Source organism: Megalops cyprinoides, chromosome 3, assembly GCF_013368585.1.
Source record: "Megalops cyprinoides isolate fMegCyp1 chromosome 3, fMegCyp1.pri, whole genome shotgun sequence".
Taxonomy (NCBI): Eukaryota; Metazoa; Chordata; class Actinopteri; order Elopiformes; family Megalopidae; genus Megalops; species Megalops cyprinoides.
This window is the reverse complement of record NC_050585.1, coordinates 24,849,010-24,867,836: the sequence shown is the minus strand read 5'-3', so window position 1 is coordinate 24,867,836 and position 18,827 is coordinate 24,849,010.

Genomic DNA, 18,827 nt, shown 5'->3' with positions numbered 1-18,827 from the left:
ATCGATTAGGTTGCAAGGTGCCTGATTTTCCATTCCTTCACTCTCTGGAATGTTTGCTTCAGAGCTCCCCGGCTGCACATGCACACAGCCCAAGGATCAAGAGCAAACAGACGCAGTGAAGGCAGGGCGGCTTTTGCAGTCACGGTCTGAAATCCCTCCCAACCGAGAATCATGTATGACTGGGGAGTCTCTTACAAATCAAGAACGAGCTGAAATACAGCCTTCAGCAGAACAATCCTGTCTCTTGTACATACGTTTGCAATGCACTTTACCTTTAATTTTAATGATTAATATAAATATGTTTTATGCTTTACTTTCATTCTTCAGACATTCGTCTTCTCTACTGCAAAACATGTGCACCATTGTAATGACTTTGAACTAATCAACAAGATCATGCTAACTACACTACAGTCTGGGATTTGTACTAGCTGCAAAAATAGCTCCTTTAATATAAAATCTACACTGAATGTGGTCCTAATGGGATTAATGCTTCTCCTGGATGTTTTTTTTTCCTGTTCCTAAGAAAAAAAAAGAATCTGCCCCATCTGGAGGCTATCATAATGTAAAAATAACAAATATGGGAAACATTTAATACAGCATAATAAGTTTGTACAAGGATCCTTGGAAATGGCTTGGAATGACTAATATTTCTGATGTGGGATCAGGCCTTTGTTTGTCTTTGAAGCTTGTGTTTGCGTTGGACCAATTGAAAAAGCTCCAGTCTCACCTACCCAGGGGTCCAGGAACTTTGGGAGCGGGAAGGAAGCCGGGGGCTGACAGTTTCAGGTTTCGGGTCCACCCGGAACAAGGGGGTGGGGGGGTTTCGGGAAGAAGGTCTCCCCCAGCAACCTCTTCTCAGCTTCTCTGGACTAGGTGTGGCCATCAACACCCTGTGCTGGAGGTGGCCTGTATGCCACCTAACCCGAGGAAGACACAGGTACAGACCCGCAGGACGGAGGCTGCATGTTTGTTTGCTTCACTGACGTTAGCTTCACAAAAGGGCTGCCAGAGTGAAAATTCCATCCCAAAGACACACTGTTGCCTTTACAACGGAATACACTTTACACAATAAAAGATAGTGTCATCCAGAATGCTTAATAGTTCTCTAGTATGCTTTGAGTTTTGGCATTGTGATATTTAGATGTTTGTTTTATTCACCCATTACTTCATGACTAAGCTAATGTGATTTCCCTAAACTACCACAGGGAGCTATGCCTTGCCCAAATATCACATTGAATTGTACAATTACTTTGTTGAATGTCTTCAACGAGGCTCATTGTCTTAAGTAGCACATTTTATACTGAGGAATAACAATAGGCCCAAACCAGCCGTAAGCAAGTCACGTTTTTTTCTTAGTGGCTTTAGAGGTTAGAGAAGCTTTATCACATGTTCAAGTCAAATCCATTCAGATTCATTGTGACATCCTATCCCACTGCCAAAAGCACCCCATCTCCCCTCTGTCCTTTTCCTCAGTGTTGGTCACCTTGTCCGGGGCTGCAATCGGGGCCGCTCTAGGGCAGGCCTGACTCTGTGGTCTGTTTGGCTCCTTCATGGGGAATCAGGTGTGGAAAGAATGCAACGGCAGCCGCATTAAAGGCCCTCAGATGTAATTGAACAATCAGAGGCCGGCTCGCCCCGGGGGCCAGGTCAGGTGGAGGTTAATCAAAGGAAACAGCCCCCAAATGGCACTGATTGCTTCTAGTGAATTTTTAATCCGTAATCCTTAACCTGCACCGTACACGTCCACTTGGAAACACCTTGCTTTCCTGTGAGTTTCCTGAGCTTTTGATTTGGGCCGATCAAGTGGAAAGTGTAGTAGTGTTGCCTGTCTTTAACTGCATGAGCAATTTCATTCTCTTTCACAAATGAATGTTTTTTTTTTCCCTGTGGTTCGAATTTTGTAGTTTTCCATGTCTGGGCACATTGCACAGAAAACATCCAGGCTTAATAGATAGACTGGCATTGATGTACCCAAGGTCCACATTAACAATTTCATAGCAGTGTCCCTATGCTGAAAACCACACTCTGAGTGTGGGTGGCCTTTACTGTTTTGCATTTATCTCTCACTTCAAGACGTCCGTTGTTCTACATGATGAATTGTGCACCTATTTAGAAAATCTAGAATCTTTTATTCTGGTGGCAGACCACTTATCCCTGCTTCACCCAAACACTGGGGAATATATAGCTGCCATATATATATATATATATGTATACATATATATATATATATATATATATATATATATATATATATATGGCAGCTCATATATAGCAGCCTTCTAATTTACTGACATGTAAATGATGACAGGGTTTTCATTTGCAAGCTAGTTCGTCATTTCAGACACATATTACTCACAATGTTATACTGATTGTTGTAAATATATCTGCTGCATGGTGCCATCATTAACAGTTGTAGCTATTTAGCACCTGTGCACTCCACAACTGTTAGGGCAATGATTGGTTGTTCTTCCCATGGTGGCCACAGATCCAGTCCTTCCCATTTATTTTAGGCAGCATGATTAGTTGATGTTCCAGACATCAGTGAATAGCATACTTTAAACAGAAGTCATCGACTCAAAAAGGCATACAGTTAGAGTTCTAGAATTCTAGAGTTTTCCAATTACCCATTGGCCATCTTTTACAGACCCCCAGTGGTCCAAGGACCCCAGTTATAGAACCACTGTTCATTTATAGATACAGTAGCTAGCTTATGTAAGTTAAGCTAATTTGATCTTTCATGTAGCTGCTCACCAGTTAAATCATTGGCTAGTTAGTTGTGTAACACGTATGGACATCATCAGGTGTCACCACCAAGTGCCTTAATCGAAAGTAAAGTGAGGTGGCAAACATTATACAGGTTGGCTAACTATGTAACTTACATAAGTAGATGACGTGTAATTGACCGGACCAATCACATGAAAATTGTTGACTTCATATTTGCATTTCCTAAGTCACACATTTCCTATTGATATCAAGTGGGTGGGGAAGAGACAGTAGTTATTGTATGTTACATTACATTACATTACTTCATTTAGCAGGAGTTATACACACATTTTTTTCCAAATTTCTAATGTCATTTTTCAAAGCAGCCTTTGTTGTAAGGAAACTTTATATGGGTAGTTGGTCAGATATTATTATTATTATTATTATTATTACTCCTAACATTGCAAAGCACATGACCCCCACCCCCCTTTTCTACGTTCTTGGGTCCGTGTTTAGGAGAAACACTGAACTGCAGCCTTGAATTTGCAGCCTGGTGGCGGTCTGAGGCGCTGTCTGTCTTCTCGTTAACCCTACTGGTATTCACAGAGGCCCTGTTGCGCTTAGTACTGTCTAGAGTTAGCCTTCACTATATTTTCAACGGACTGTGTTTCAAACAAATACTCGTGGTCCCCCTACCTTCTCTTGGTTTGTATTCCCTATCCAGAGTGCAACTCTCCTAGGAGGTGATTATGTCACAGGAATGTTGATATCATGTTAAATTTTACAAAGTCAAATTAGGTATGATGAAGATGGATTTACTCTGAAATTAAAGCTATTTTTTTCATTTTATTTTTTCACGTCTACCCAATCCGATGTACATTTTACATTTTTATAATGTACTCTTTTCGAGGGATACTTGGAGAATAGACACAAAATAATCTGTCACTTTTTTAGTCCTTTATTGAATGGGACACGTCTGCCATGGCAGGCTTGGTCATTCAAGTGAGAAACAGGGTGGCGCCTGTAAATTGAAGACTGGCGTCTGGTTTGAAGCTCAGATTACATCAGTCACTTTAATTTACTTGGACACCTACATGGATGATATAACAGACATTTCCCACATGAGGACAAAGGTTTAACTGCAGTTTTGATCTTTGAGTCTATGTATATACACACATGCATTCGTATATATATAGAAATCAGATGCTCTGCTATTATTCCAGTGGAAGGCTGTGTTTGTTGGTGGTGTTGGTGATGGGTGCTGGGGGTTGGGGGGAAGAGAGCTCGTATCAAGCGTGTCACCACATAGCCTGCTCAGCGCCGAAGAGGCTGACAAAGGCGAGCTGTCAGGCCCTGGCGGAGCGCAGAGGAAGTGGCTGAGGGTACAGGGAGTCCGGCGCAGTGCGCTGGCGGCGTGCCACGTCAGGCGGGCAGCAGATACGGACGGCCCTGGAGCCCCGCCAACCCCTGTCAGTCAGGCCCAGGACACTCTGCTGGGGACTGGCTCCCTCCTCTCTCTCTCTCTCTCTCTCTCTCTCTCTCTCTCCCTCTCTCTCTCCCTCACTCTCTCTGTTCCATTTCTCCTCCATCCTCCATCTCTCTCTCCTCTACTCCCACTATTCTGCTTCTTTCACCTGAGTGCTCCCTCAACCCATCTTTTTATTTTTCCTCTGCCTCCCATTTCATTCCACTATAAAGGTTGCATTTGGAATATATGCGGGCCTTTCTGTCTTTTTTTAGCGCATTTTTTTTTTCCAATAATTTTCTCCTGCTCTATTTAAAAAGGAAGGAGCCCCATGTACAAGGTAATTTTGAGAGGCCGAAGGGTGGCTCATTTATTTGGATAATATTATTTGCCCATTTCTTACAATACAGTGGAATGCTGTTGCTTTCTGTTTTATTGATCACTCATATCATTATACTGTCTTCTATCAAGACTGCAAAGTATTTATTTTTTCTGTGTAAAAAAATAAAGAAACTTGGAAAGATGCTGCAGAGCATTTTCAGAATCAGATTCTGGCATCACTGTTATTGCAGAAATAACATTCATTTCGGATATGACCTGGCTTCCCCTTTTTGAAAAAGAAAGGGATGTCAATGCTTTATGAATAAGACTCATTGAGATCTTCTGGTTCGTCCCCCTCATCAACCACAGAGCTTTATTGTAGTGAGTGCTTGTGATTCTTACTGATGGGCACGGTTGGAGAACAATAGGGATCAGTGAAGAGTTATGATTCCTTCTGGTTTGCTATTTCAAGCCCTCTGGCCTTCAAAGGCTCCCCAAGAGATCCATCAGCTTTATTTACTGGCCATTGTAAAAGAAAGGCATTAATGTGTCGGTTCGACTGGCTTTTGCCCGCCTGTTATATTTGAATAACTGGAAGGACAAAAGCTCTAACACATCATGGCCTGTACACTGCATGTGCCCCATATAAGGGTCAAACCCTCAAACTTACCAAGGTTCCCATTACCATAAGGAGCACCATATGAAAGAACAGACTGCAAACTGTGCTAATATAGAGCAGAGTGCTGAAAGAAGCAAGGTCGTAAAAAGGTAGTAAAAAGTCATCATCGCTAACCTCATGGCACCTAAAAGTCTCCCTTCTTAATTTTTTAGTGTTATGAAATGGTTGTATTCTTATTCACAGGTTCCTCATATAAGGATCACCCCACTGTATGGGAAAGCTCAGTGAAGCGGAGGATTTTGGTAATAAGATGCATGCCACCTTCCTTTTTTTCGTTTAACCACGCGCGGGCTCCCGAGCTTCAGGTGTCAGACTCGCGGCTGTGCCGCAAATGGAAATGAGAGCGGATGTCTGGCTAACGCGGTGGATACACACACACACACACACACACACAGCAGTCTGAACAGCTCGTCCCAGCAGCTGTGTTTTTAGCTGATCGCCCCCCCCCCCCCCCCCCCGCTCCCTCCCCATCCCTCCCTCCCTCCTTCCCTCCCCACGCTGGTCATAGTTCAGTAAATAACTGATCCCTTCCACCCATTCCGCCGCGAGGCTGGGGCATTAGCATTCCGCTCGGGGTCTCTTTGGATAATAGCATTAGAACCAGCCTTTGACCCTGTTGTCATGGATGCAGCACCATGCAAAAAAAAAAAAAAAAAGCAACCAGGAGCTGCCGTAAAACAAGGAGCTCAGAATGGGTTAGCTCAGCAGCAGTAGCGCGTTTGTTTGTTTATTTGTTTTCCCCCCTTGTTTTCCCTGTTCCTCATTTTGGCCCCTTTTTTGCATTTTTTCCCATCGTTTTTGTTTACGCTGGTAGAGGGGAAGTCAGTCCCAGGGGGACCGCTGATGCTCGAATGAAGAAGAGCCAAGGGCTCTCTCTTTTTTTTTCGGGGGGGGGGGGTTAAAAAATCGAGGAAACGTGAATGATAAGAAAATCCCCCTTTTTTGTGGGGTTACTGGGTGGGCAGGTGAAAGCTGCTGTCTTAAACGCACAGAATGAGATTAGACGGATGCATTGTGCCCCCCCTTTTTCTGTGTTCTTGAAGAAAGGGGCACTGAAATGCAGTCACGCTGTGGGGTGTCAGTGCTCTGCGGCAGGGCGTGTGCGATGGCTGGCACTCTGCTGGGGGGTCAAAGGGGGTCGAGGGCAGGGTGGAGGCAGTCACAGCGCAACTCCCTCTCCCACAGGTCCTCTATTTGAATTTCATTCTTTCTCTGCATAGATAGGTGGGGGGGTGTGGAGGGAGTCAAAAATCAAGGGGTGGACATATGAGTGAAGGGTTGAGGTGTCTGAGAAACAGGAAAGTAAGTGTCAGAATGGAAAACTCAGCTGTCTTCCTAATGCTGTGCTCTTCCAGATGTGTGACTCTGAATGTTCATGTAGATCCCAAGAGGATTATACTTTTTATTTCATCTCGTATGTCATACTGCTGTATGTGAGTGTGTGTGTGTGTGTGTGTGTGTATGCGTATGTCTGTGCATGCAAGCATGTCTTGCATTGTGAGTGTGTGTGTGTGTGTGGGTGTGGGTGTGTGTGTGTGTGTGAGACAGTGCATGTCCTCAGGTTTTATTACATGATAAGACGTGCGCATGAGTGTGTGGGTGCACGGCCTCACGGGCATGTGCTTTTGTCTGGGTGGGAGGAATCCTCCTTTTCCTCATCCATCTGTTGCTGATCTCTTCAGTTATGATTGCTATGACTACCAGAAGTTTAGAGAGGAAAGTTCTTCGCAAAAAAGTTCCTCCCACAACTGGTAACAAGTCACGAAAGTCTCCGCCCATGCAATCAATAAGCCCCGCCCACATGCACCAGCGGGCCACACATTCAGATTCTCCTCCTACATTTCTCTCCTTCCCGTCCACGGGCCACTCCTCCCACGTACATGATGCCTCCTCTTTAATTGCACCTTTTGCTGCAGGTGACTCACATTTGTTACAGTGCAATAACGCATAAGAAATAATAAGATGTGGGTAGACCTAGACCAGGGCCGGTCAGTCACTTTTGAAGCTGCAGCGGAGCAATCGTGGTGTGCACTGGCGAGGGAAATAACTAAACCCAGTGGACGCGCAGGCCAGGTTATCTGATCAGAGCCGAACCCACGGTGCTGGGACCGCTCAAGGCGGATCTGCCAGCGGTAATTTGTCAGATGGCTCTCTTCCTCCTCGGAGTTAAGAAAGGGGGCACAGAGGGCTGTGCGTGTGAAAAGGGGGGTTGTGCTGGACGAGGAGGGGCGGGGGAGTTGGGGTGGGGGTGGAGTTGGGGGGGGTGGAGTGGGCTGTTGAAGATGTCAGCTGTCTTGGGCTCAAGGGCGCTCGGAACAAAGATGCTTTTCACCCCCCTCAGCACATCTCCCTCACTCCATTCAAATGCCACCTCACACAAACTTACAGAAAAAAAAATCTCACCCTCATTGAATTCACAGAAATCAATTTCCTGATAACAGGGCTCATTATGGCTAAAGAAACTGAGCAAAAATGTAGGAGTCTGGGGGAGGGTTGTGGGAGTGGGGCTCTGCATTGGGTACTTTTTAACAGGGGGAAAGAGAGAGAGAGAGAGCGAAGAGATTTTAAGAATCCTGAGAGCATTTGTCAGCAGTCAGGGTTAGGTGGGGACAATGACAGGTCTCAGGCCATATTCAGAGCAGAAAAATAAAAGCACCCGCCATAATATGAGTGTGAGAGAGTTTAGACCTGCATGGGGCTAGGGTGATTCCCTCCATACTAGTGAGTTAAATGTAGGAACTAACTGAGGAAATAACTGTTTGGCATTGACGCATGTTTGAATATGGTTAGTAGACTCCTGTTTGTATTACTTTTCATGCCACTTTAGTAGATGCTCTTTGTACCCACACCTTGTAAGTTGTTCTGCTTAAAAGTGGCTGCTAAGTGACAATAATGTAATATGTAATGGAATTCAATATCATTTTCATGCTAAAGTGGTCCTGACTAGGACGGGTTCAGCTGACCACGATGACAGAGTTTCTCTCACTGGAAGGAGCAGGTGATGTTCAGTCTCAGTGGGAACTGTCTTTGCTTTTTTTTCTCAGAACTTTGTGCACATGCTTATGGACATTTGTCTGCTGCCTCTCTCCTCCTGATCAGGATTTTTCATCCAAGCAGCTTGTGGAAATGAGAGACAGCAAAATGAACGTGTGAAAAGGTGCCAGGACGACTCCTGAGCCAAAACCATCACAGAAACACCTGGGAGTGCAGTGCTGTGCAGGGCCTGATCCAGACGCCGAGGGGGAGTGTGTGTGTGTGTGTGTGTGTGTGTTTCTACATGGGTGTATATGTGTGTGTGTGTGTGTGTGTATGTCTGTGTATAGGTGTGTATGTGTGTGCTTGTGTGTACACATGTGTGCACTTTTGTGTGTGTGTACACATTTTCACGTGTGTTTATGTGTGCATGTACATGTGTGTGCTTGTGTGCATGTTCGTATGTATGTGCAGGCGTGTGTAATCATAAATGTGTAATTATGTGTGTGCTGATGTGTGAGAGGGCTTTCATACCCACTGGAGTGGGGTGGGTGTGCAGACCACGCATCTGTCCGCATTAACCATGGCAGACGCCGCCACATTAATTACATTCCCGCTAAGTGTATCTACAAAAACAAGGGAGAAAATCTGTTGTAATTTGATCAAGTTCACAATTTTTAAAACTGAAAAATCCCATCACACGATCCATCTCAGAGAGCTCGTCCGATCCTCTAGTGAAGCTACCCACCATACGTTTTGTAGAGTGCTGAGCTGTAAATAACAACAAAAATATTCAAAAAAAAAAGAGGAGCACTTTCAAAATGTGACACTCTCTCCTCCTCTTCAGGTTTCATGAGGGCCTGTTTGCTTCTGCGTTAATTGCTTTCATTTGCAAAGAATTTTTGTGCTAATGAAAGTGTACATCTCTCCCCTAAAATTAAAAAAAACATGAGAGAGCGAGGGAGAGGGGGATAGAAGGAGTGAGAGAGGGAGGGGGAATATATGTAGTGCATAAAATTCACGGAAGCACTTTAGAGGTGCAACCTGCCCGCTTTCCCCGACCCCCTTAAAATGGATGTTTGTAAATGTGTGGAGGACGATGAATAATTTATATTCGGGAAACAAAACGCTGCCTCCTCCAGGTGGAACGGAGAGGGTGGGGTGGGGGGGGGGGGGGGTTCACAGGCAGCAGGGACTCTGGCAGGAGTAGGGGGTGCTTTTGGGGGGGGGTGGGGGTGTGCGCGGGCAGCAGCTGGGAGAGCTGCCCCCGGTGAAGGAGCACAAGGGAGGAAGCGGGACGTGCCGCGCCTGCTTGCCTCCACCAGCGAGAGACGGCCAAGCATGGCAAACAGGATCCACCTTTCTGGTTGGCTAATTTTCCCTATTAAAACAACACAGCGGGGAGCCCTGGGGGTGGGGTTGGTGGGGAGTGCTGCAGCATGGGGCACAGGAGCAGACACCAGGGTCATTTCAAAATCACCGCTCCCCGTCCATAGTCTGCTGCTGTGTGAATGTGTGCGTGTGTGTGTGTGAGCAGGTTGGGGGTGGGGGAGGAGGTGTTTGGTGAGTGCATGTTTGTGTGTGTGGGGGGGACACCATGAATCGTCTCATATAATTTACTTAGGACTTCCAAAAGACACATATTCACGCACTCCCTCTGTACAGCAAGATCTGTGAAATATAACCGCCTCACCTCTCCCTCTTCTTGCTATTCCCCATGTAAGTTTGCTATAGCTGACCATTTGTCTTCAGTCTTCCAAAATCACATTATTTATACATCAGCAGATATTTATTTATTCATCCGACTTGTCATTCATTCAGTCATTTGTGTTGCATCATCATTTATCCCCCTGACAAATGACTTCTAATTCCAATTCCGTTCCCTCCCGGCCCAAGTGCACCTTAATCCCCCCTCGCATCTCTCTGACAAGAAAATCCAGCTTCTAAATGCGTATGCACTCCCTCCCTCTGTGAAGATTCCCCTCTAACCCTTCTTATGCCTCCTTCCTGCTCTCTCTCTCTTTCTCTCTCTCTCTCTCTCTCTCTCTCTCTCTCTCTCTCTCTCGCTCTCACTCCCTCTCTACCCATCTAGCTACCTCAACATGACACTTTGTCAGCCACAACTGGTGTGTTGAGGCTTGGTGTGTGTTGCAGCCCCTGCGTCTAAGTTCTGGATTCTGGCGCTGATCTGAATTCACAGGCCAGAAGGCACATTTAGCCCAACCCCAACATTTCATACTCCTCTTATGAGTCCAGTTGTTCTCCACGTTTTGTTTGACCCCAGCTACACGTGTGAAAATAACATGAATAGACACACTTAAAGAGAAACAATCTTTTTCTTTATGCTTAGGTGAATCTGGATTTCTACTGACATTGAAAAATATTGACTGTTTATATAGACTACATACTGTTTACATTAATTTGATCAAAAGAATAAAAATCAAAAATTTACAATTGTATGCTAAAAGTCATGTCACATGTATATGAAAATATATGTGTGATGCAGCTAAACCTTTTAGAATATAGTAAAAAAAATTGCTAAAACAAAAAAGACTTTACAGTTTGGATTTAATTACTGTAATTACAACATGTTTAATCATACTGATAATTATCACACAGAAAAACATGTCCAATATATAAAAGAATATCCATTATATTTGAGGGTCATAAATCAAAATGCATGGTTACCCATCATTTATTATTCAAACAGTACTTTAGTGAACAAATTTGCATTACTATTATTCTGCAAACTCTGGAAATGGATCCACCTACCTAGAAAGATATGATAAACAGAAATGAAAATTCAAGAAAACACCCAGGATAAAAAGTGTGAGAATACTATAATGCTTCTAGATGGACAGATTAATTCATTTTACAAATAAAAATTTGTACATACATCGCAAGACCTTTGTATATATTCGCATATACTGTATACAAATACCTCCATGAACGACTGCTTTCCTTATATTATTGATAAATATTTTCTAATACTACCTGTTCTCTGTAGTTGGTTGTTTTCCATATAAAATGGCTTTGCTGGTGACGGCCACGGGGCAGGCCCATGCTATCATCAGTGGCATCATTTTGAAGTCAGGAGTGATGGCAGCGTGACACATGAAAAAAAAACCTCCGTTTTCCTGCCGGGTGCGGCCTGCTCATCTCCCTGTCTCCCCCCGCCTCACGGAACATCTGATGGCCACTGCCGCGGATGGAAGGATGCCAGTGGAAGTGACAGAGGGAGTGACCTTGCGTGGGGGGCCACATGTGGCCTCCGCGTCCGCCACGCTTCCACGGTGACAGCGGGATTGTGCGCGGATCACATATGAAACCCCCCTCCTCCTGCAACATGCTCGGTTCCTGGTCAGAGGAGAGGCAGAAGGGGAGGGACGACTCTCGCCTGGACCGTTCGCAGGAGCGCCAGTCCTTGTCCAATGACTTTCCAGGCCAGTCGTTTTAGGAAGCGTTTGCAGGTCAAGCAGCTGGGGCGAGCAGCTGCACACCTCTGTTTGTGAGCCTCTGTGTGTGTGTGTGTGCACATGTGTTTGTGTATGTGTTAAATGCATTTGCTTGTGTGTGCATGCGAGTGCATGTGTGTCTGTGTTAAATGTATTTATGTGCATGTGTCAGTGCATGTGACCATGTGTTTATGTGTGTGTGTGTGCATGTGTTAGGTGTTATCTTGTATATGTGTCTCAGTCCATGCCTGTTTTGTGAGTCTATCCAAATCCGGCTTATTGTCAATCAGGAGACATATTTGTATAAAAGCCTACAAGTGACTAAATTCCTACTCCTTTTGCAGCTGAGATCACACACTCAGAAAACAGCACACTAGATTTTCCAGAAAAAAGGATGGAGTGATGAATTATTCAATGGCACCGAGGGCATAAAACTGCATCAGACCCCTTCACGCAGATGTGTTGCACATCTCACACTCTGCCCCTCCCACAGAAAGCATCCAGTGTATGTAAACACACACACACACACACACACACACACAGGCACACACACACACACACACACACACACACACACACACACACACGCACACACACACACACACACACACAGCAGCACATGAAGAAAACAGAGCGGAAGCAAGCATGTGATAAAATAAACACAGGCTCCCTTACCGATTCTTCCTTACGTAGGCAAAAACGCTTAATCTATTTTTAAATAAAGCTAACTTTTGTAATCTATCCACTGCTTAGAAGGCTGTCATTGATATATGATTTATGTGATTTAAACCACCTCTCGGCTGTTGCATTGGTTTCTGTCCAAGGATCTGAGTGGAATACTAATCAGGGGATAAAATTTATGTCGAGGCGTTATCAGAGCGGCGGAGTCCTGAGGGAGGCTAAGACATGGGCCTGCATGGCTGGCAGGTTAGCAGGGAGGGAGCCAGCAGCGGGGGGGCGGGGGGCGTTCTAGCAGTTCATAATAGAAAGGAATAGCGTGGATTACATCTAATAATTTACTTACACCGCCAGAGAACCTAACATTTGTATACCAGGTTCAGGAGGTCTAGGGTAAACACGCGTGACTGTGCAACACGCACAATGCCGTGATGCACATCTGCATTACTCACAGGAAGGCCACCTCCTCCCTCTTTTCAATTCAGTCTTTCAAAGTCATGTCGTTTCCAGCGTCTGCCTGTTTGTTCTTTTTTATTCTGTAAATACAATAAAAGGCAGGAGCTCAGACGGTACAGACACAGGAAGAGCGTGGAAACGTATAGACTGAGAGCAGCAGCTACAGCGGGGAGTGGACAGGGCAGGGGGCATTGTGTATTGGGGTTTCTTTCCTGGTTTGTTCAGCAGTCTGCCCACAGGGCATTGCTATCAGGATACTTGAGAGATACTGGAACGGTTTCCTGTTGCCCTCTCGAGGGTGCTTTTCACAGGTGCCAGCATGAGAAATCACACAGCCTGCTCAGTACAGGGGTGCGGGTGGGGGCGGGGGATGATTAGCTGGCCAGATGAAGCACTTGGCCCAAACAAGGTTGTTAACCAAGGTTAACAGCCCTACCAAGGAATCTTTAATGGGCCACAGTGAGTCAGGACCTTAGTTCAACAACTCACAGAAACAAATGATCCCCTACAACTCAGCATCCCCAATTATGGCCAGATAATTGGGGACACTTGTTTTTTGTTTGTTTGTTTGTTTTTTGCTTGGTCCAGAGGGTAGACTGCCCTCTACTGGCTCTCCAACACCAGTTTTAACAGCATCCTGGTTTTACCTCCCATGCAAGCATAAACCAAGCTCAGCTCCACCTACTCTCTGCCATGCCACATGGCACAGTAGTGTGCTGTATCAATATTGTATTATACCATGTATTGCATTGTTTTGTAAGCATATGTGAAATGAGCAATGTCATTTTATAAGAAGTGATTGATATACATACATACAGTCATTTTTAGCAACGTTTCTATTAGTTACATACATGTGCATTATTCAGCATCACAAGGAGTATTGACTATGAAAACAGCTGAGATCTTCGAAAAAATTGCTTTTCATGTGGAAATAGGCTTCATTTTGCAAAAAATCTCACTCAGGGGAAAAGTGCTCTGTGGGTTAAAGGTCAGACCAGCTAAACTCAACCGAACAGCCACTTTCTGCTAATGCAGCGCCCCGGTGAGAACAGAGAGCATTACGCTGTGTTTGTAATTAATGGACTTAAGCAGGGAAGATATAAACCGCAGCCTTGATTTGCAGGGTAGCCGCTAATGGTTTTCTGTCTGTAACTGAAGTATCTCGGGGCTGCGCCTTCCATTTTAAACCTACTTCTTGGGCCCTCAACAGGAAATGCCGATCTATAGGGGAAACATCTATGCTTGACTGTGTCATTCATTTAGAGCACCGCACAGGGTATTTAGAGCATGCATAATGAATTTAGAATCTTCACACTGGTTAACACCTTCTTGGTAATATTTTCACATTATAAAAACATCATAGAAACATAACGATAATGTGCTGTGCTTTTTATGGAAAGATTTTTATGGAAAAAAAGCCATAAGATGCTGTATTAAGACAGTGCAATTTAACAGACACACTCATCTATGCTGACTTACATATTTCTACATATATGCTTATTTGCATGGCATCATACTTGAATGGCTTTCATTATAGAATGAGGTCAATTAAAGTATCGTGTTACAGAGTGTAATGGTAGGGTCCCATCTGAGATTCAAACCTGCAATCCTCTGGGCCCCAGTCCTGGGCTGCATTACAAGCTGGAAGAATGGTTTATTTCAAACTGAGAACATGCTCTGACAGCAGGTCTACTTTATTGCCAGCTTAGACAGTTGGAAGAACAAAATGGCGGGTGTAGGTCTGGAGTTTGGGAAGATCCAGTGTTAGTGGTAATATCTGCTCCTCAGGCTGAGGTTACCTTCCTAAATTCACCATCGCCTTTTTCTCAGCGGAGACAACTTAAAGACAGCTTCACCCCATCTGTCAAGGTTTCTTCACTTCCGATTAAAAGGATATCCCCAAAAACCTCACCAGCTCCACACCATGTTTCGGCTGGCTTTCACATTACCTTGGGGGTGCTGTAAAGACAGTGAAAATCTGGATCCCCTTTAATGTAGCTGGAAATGATGGATTGCCCAGGTGGCGTATGACATGTGCACTCAGTGCCAGCACAAGCTTCAGGTGCACCAGTGGTCTTGGTCTCAGAGAGACAAACATGCTCACTTCACTTATGTGTACTACACTAAACTCACAGAGCTGTCTTAATGGTGGAATTAAGTCCTGGGGTAAATGCAGACCCGTAGGTCAACCAGGCAAATCTGAGCTGGTTGCTTCATACTTGTGTGAAGGGCTTCAGACTGCCTGAATACATAATGGTTGCTCCTAAGCTCTGACTAAATCTGTATGACCAGAAATTCAGAAAATGCTCATGTTGCCAATGTATTCTAATTTCAGAATGGCTAGTGAATAAACCGATACAAATGGTCAGTGTAGTCCAGTGAGCAATGTGATAGAGCATTCACATCCTAAGAGAGACTTGAGAAATTTTAATTTCATGATAAAAAATGTACTGTCATCCCACACTGAAAAAGGATTTGTAAGGGCTCAGGCAAGGACTCAGTCGCAGACCAAGAGAGCTTCAGGTTCCAGGCGGGTTTATTTATGACGTCAGGCAAGTTGCGAAGCAATAGCAGGCAGGGTTGAAAACCGGTAGGCAGTCCGTGGGCAAAAGCTGGGTCGGTAACAGAAACAGGCAGGGTCAGGAACCGGGCAGGCAAACGATCAGGCAACGGGACAAAACGGCAGGCAGAAAACAAAGACGAAGGGCAGGCAGAGTCAAACACGGAGAAATCAGACAGCCAAAAAACTGCGGGAACGAAACAGGTACGACAACGCTGAGACGAACTGGCAAACAAGACAGGAACAAGCAGGGTAGAAATAGGGCTGGGCTGATGAGGAGATGGGATGCAGGTGAGCAGGCAGGCAGGTGAAGGTAATGGGGCAATCAGGTGGGCAGGGACCAGGCGGGGAGCGGGGCGGGGCTGGAACACAAGGAAAAACAAAAAGCACATGGACAGGGAAAAACAAAAACACCACAGCTAGGAGGGCGGAGCCCTGACAGTATTTGCACATAGCCTGACAACAGTTATGCTAACTCCTGTCATCTTCCAGAAGATTTAAGCCATTCTTAAATCACAAAACAAATTCACACTTCAGTGCTGTGATGAGAGGTCTCTGAATTAAATCCATCAATCCAAGAAAAAAAAAACCCTTAGAACACTGAATCTTTCCCAGAACCACAGCTGCAACCCTAGCAATGTTCTACAGTCCTCAGAACGTTTCCCTGTTTGTTTTCTCCCTAGTTGCACCTCTGCAGGTCCAGTTGCAGCCATTTCAATGGGCCATGTGTCCGTCCAGTTGCTTGGAATGGGTTTTTGTCATCCCGCAGCCGAATAGCAGCACCTCCTGCAGGGAGAGGAAGCGTAGGGCCAGGCTATTCTGGAAAACATGGTCATCAGCCACCTCCAGTGTTCAGCCACTCGAAGCATTGATTGGCTGTCCTCGTTGGTGGGAAGGGGGGTGCGGAGGTATGCACTTCTTCAGGCCCAGGTATTCATCAGTGTCTGCATATGAGGAGACACTGCATCACTGCATGCTTGCAGGCGTGATTACTGGCAGGCACATTTATTGATGGCTGTTTCCTTCCACAGGGTCAAGTGAGTGAGGTTCCCTGAAATAAATCTGACTGGGCCGTGTGATTGTCAGAATCTCAAAACAATATTGACGTGATCTTGTCTCCTCTACTTACAATGTACCTGAAATTGCAGACACAAGCGTGCATGGGTCCACAAACGCACGAAATACATATATGCAAATACACACACACAAACACACACACACACACACGCATACACACAAACATCTACCAGTAGTAACCTCGCCTGCATTATTTTGCCCTGTTGTGTTTTGTGTGGAATGCCTTTTCTTCATCCTCTGTGTGTGTGTGTGTGTGCGTGCGCATACTGTATGTGAGATTTTGTGTGCATGTGTGTGTGTGACAGAGAGAGAGAGACAGAGAGAGAGAGAGAGAGAGAGAGAGAGAGAGAGAGTGTGTGTGAGGTAGCATTAGCAGCGACAGGAGAAATATTACAACAAGGAATCAACAGAGCTAATTTAGATTTATTGCTCAGATCCCTCCATCTGAGAGTTTATTGCAAGGGCTGTATGCGTGGCTGCCATTGCAGAGAGGGAGTGAGATTGAGAGAGAAAGAGGGAGGGAGAATAAGAATACAGCAGAGCCAGAATGGGAAAGAGAAAGGTACACAAACATGCACATTCACACACACACACACACACACACACACACACACACACACACACACACACTCATTCACCCACATTCACATCTGGCAGGTCAAGAGTGAATTAGACGCATTGGAAAGCAACACCCTCTTGGGAAGAAAAACAAAAAATAGACTGCAGCACAGAGGGCTGAGGAACCTCACAGTGGCTAGCTGAGTGGCCATGACTGGACACTGTGACCCCGAGCAGGTAGCTGATGTATGACGGGCTTCTCTCTGTGAGGAACAGAGGAGATGCCGCTGGTCGTGGAGATGGGGGGGGGGGGGGGGGGGGGGGGGGGGGGGGTAGTCTCAAGGACGATCGCACCAAAGGCAGAGGATATGGCAGCCGTTTGAATGAGCAGCTGTCAGCATAGACACATTTAGAGCCTTTTTATTCCCGTCACAGAGGCAAAGTTGCAGGGAAGGGTCAGACAGCAATGTTCAGGGGCCCATCAACTGGCTGATTAATCGGGGATGTTAGTTCCTTATGACCAGTAAAAAAGCTCTACTTGCCCACAGCATTTGCAGATTCTCAGTCTCTCAGCTGTGCCTGAATCCCAGTAAAATAAAGGAAAAGTTTCTGGAGAATGAGACATATACAGATCAGATTTTACAGTAATGATGGTTCAAAATGTAACAAACACAAACTTTGACAACTTAAACTGTCACAATAAAATTTTCTCAAAGCATTACAATGCTTACCAATTTTTTTAAAAAAAATCATAACTTTGATGATTTTGCTGGTGGTAGTCTCTTCACTGTAGAACAAGAGACTTCATTGGTGCACATGATGTTGTCAAAAAACATGATTAGATTAGTGATATTGAAAAACGAATCACAGAGGCTGATGAAATGATCCTCAATGTATTAATTGTTAGAATCTCTGCCATTAGACACAACCTGAAGAGGAATGGAATGTGTAAAGTGAATAATCTAAAAAAAAACATTGTTTTGCTTTTTTGTTTTTTGAATTTCGGACAAGACTTGAAAAAATATTTTCAGGATATATTATATTAGTATTTATGTTTAATTTGGAAGTGAAAATGTGAAAAAACATCAATTACAAGGTATGATCAGGCCACAAACCAGTAACGTGCGGTGAGGTCCATGGATGGTGAGGCAGTGTATTATTATAAGAATGTAGTCAATTAACGCAGCAGATTTATCAAATGTTTACCAAAGAATAACATAGCTTGCTTTAAAGACAAAACGACGCCATAGCAGCAACACACCAAAATGTTCATTATTGACCCAAACAGAGAGAGAGAGAGAGAAAGAGAGAGAGAATTATTTTGACATCTTTAAGAGAGAAGTAACCTACGCTGCTCATCCAGGGCCATGTCTATACGGTTCTTACCGAATATTTTCAGTGCAATTTGTGAGTGGATGTGAGCTGATGATTTTGGCAAGTTGGCAAGTTGGCAAGTTGTTTAAGTCACTCTACCCCCCTTTCACCCACACACTATCAGAGCTAGAGAAGAGTAAGCAAGGGTAGCAGAAGAGCTTGTTAGCCTGACTACAACCACACAGCCAGTCCTTCTTTTGGTACCATTCCGTATTAAATGTTCGTATAATCTTCTGCCCCTTTCTTTGGGTTAAAGCTTTCAGTTCAGGTGTTGGCCTTCCATTAGAAATGACTTTTTTTTCTCTTCAAATGTCAGTGTAGTAAATCGTTTAAGGTAAGTGATGGAATCCATATTGAGCGAGACAAGCGAAACGACAGACTGTTTGCTTACAATTAGCGCACTTTTTGATCAAACAGCAGGGGACGTCATTGTACGGCAAGCGAGATGCACCTAAACTGTCAATATAAAAAAAGACCTGAGAAGCAGCATAGGACAGTGCCTCAAGGTTGATCATTGAAGACACTGTA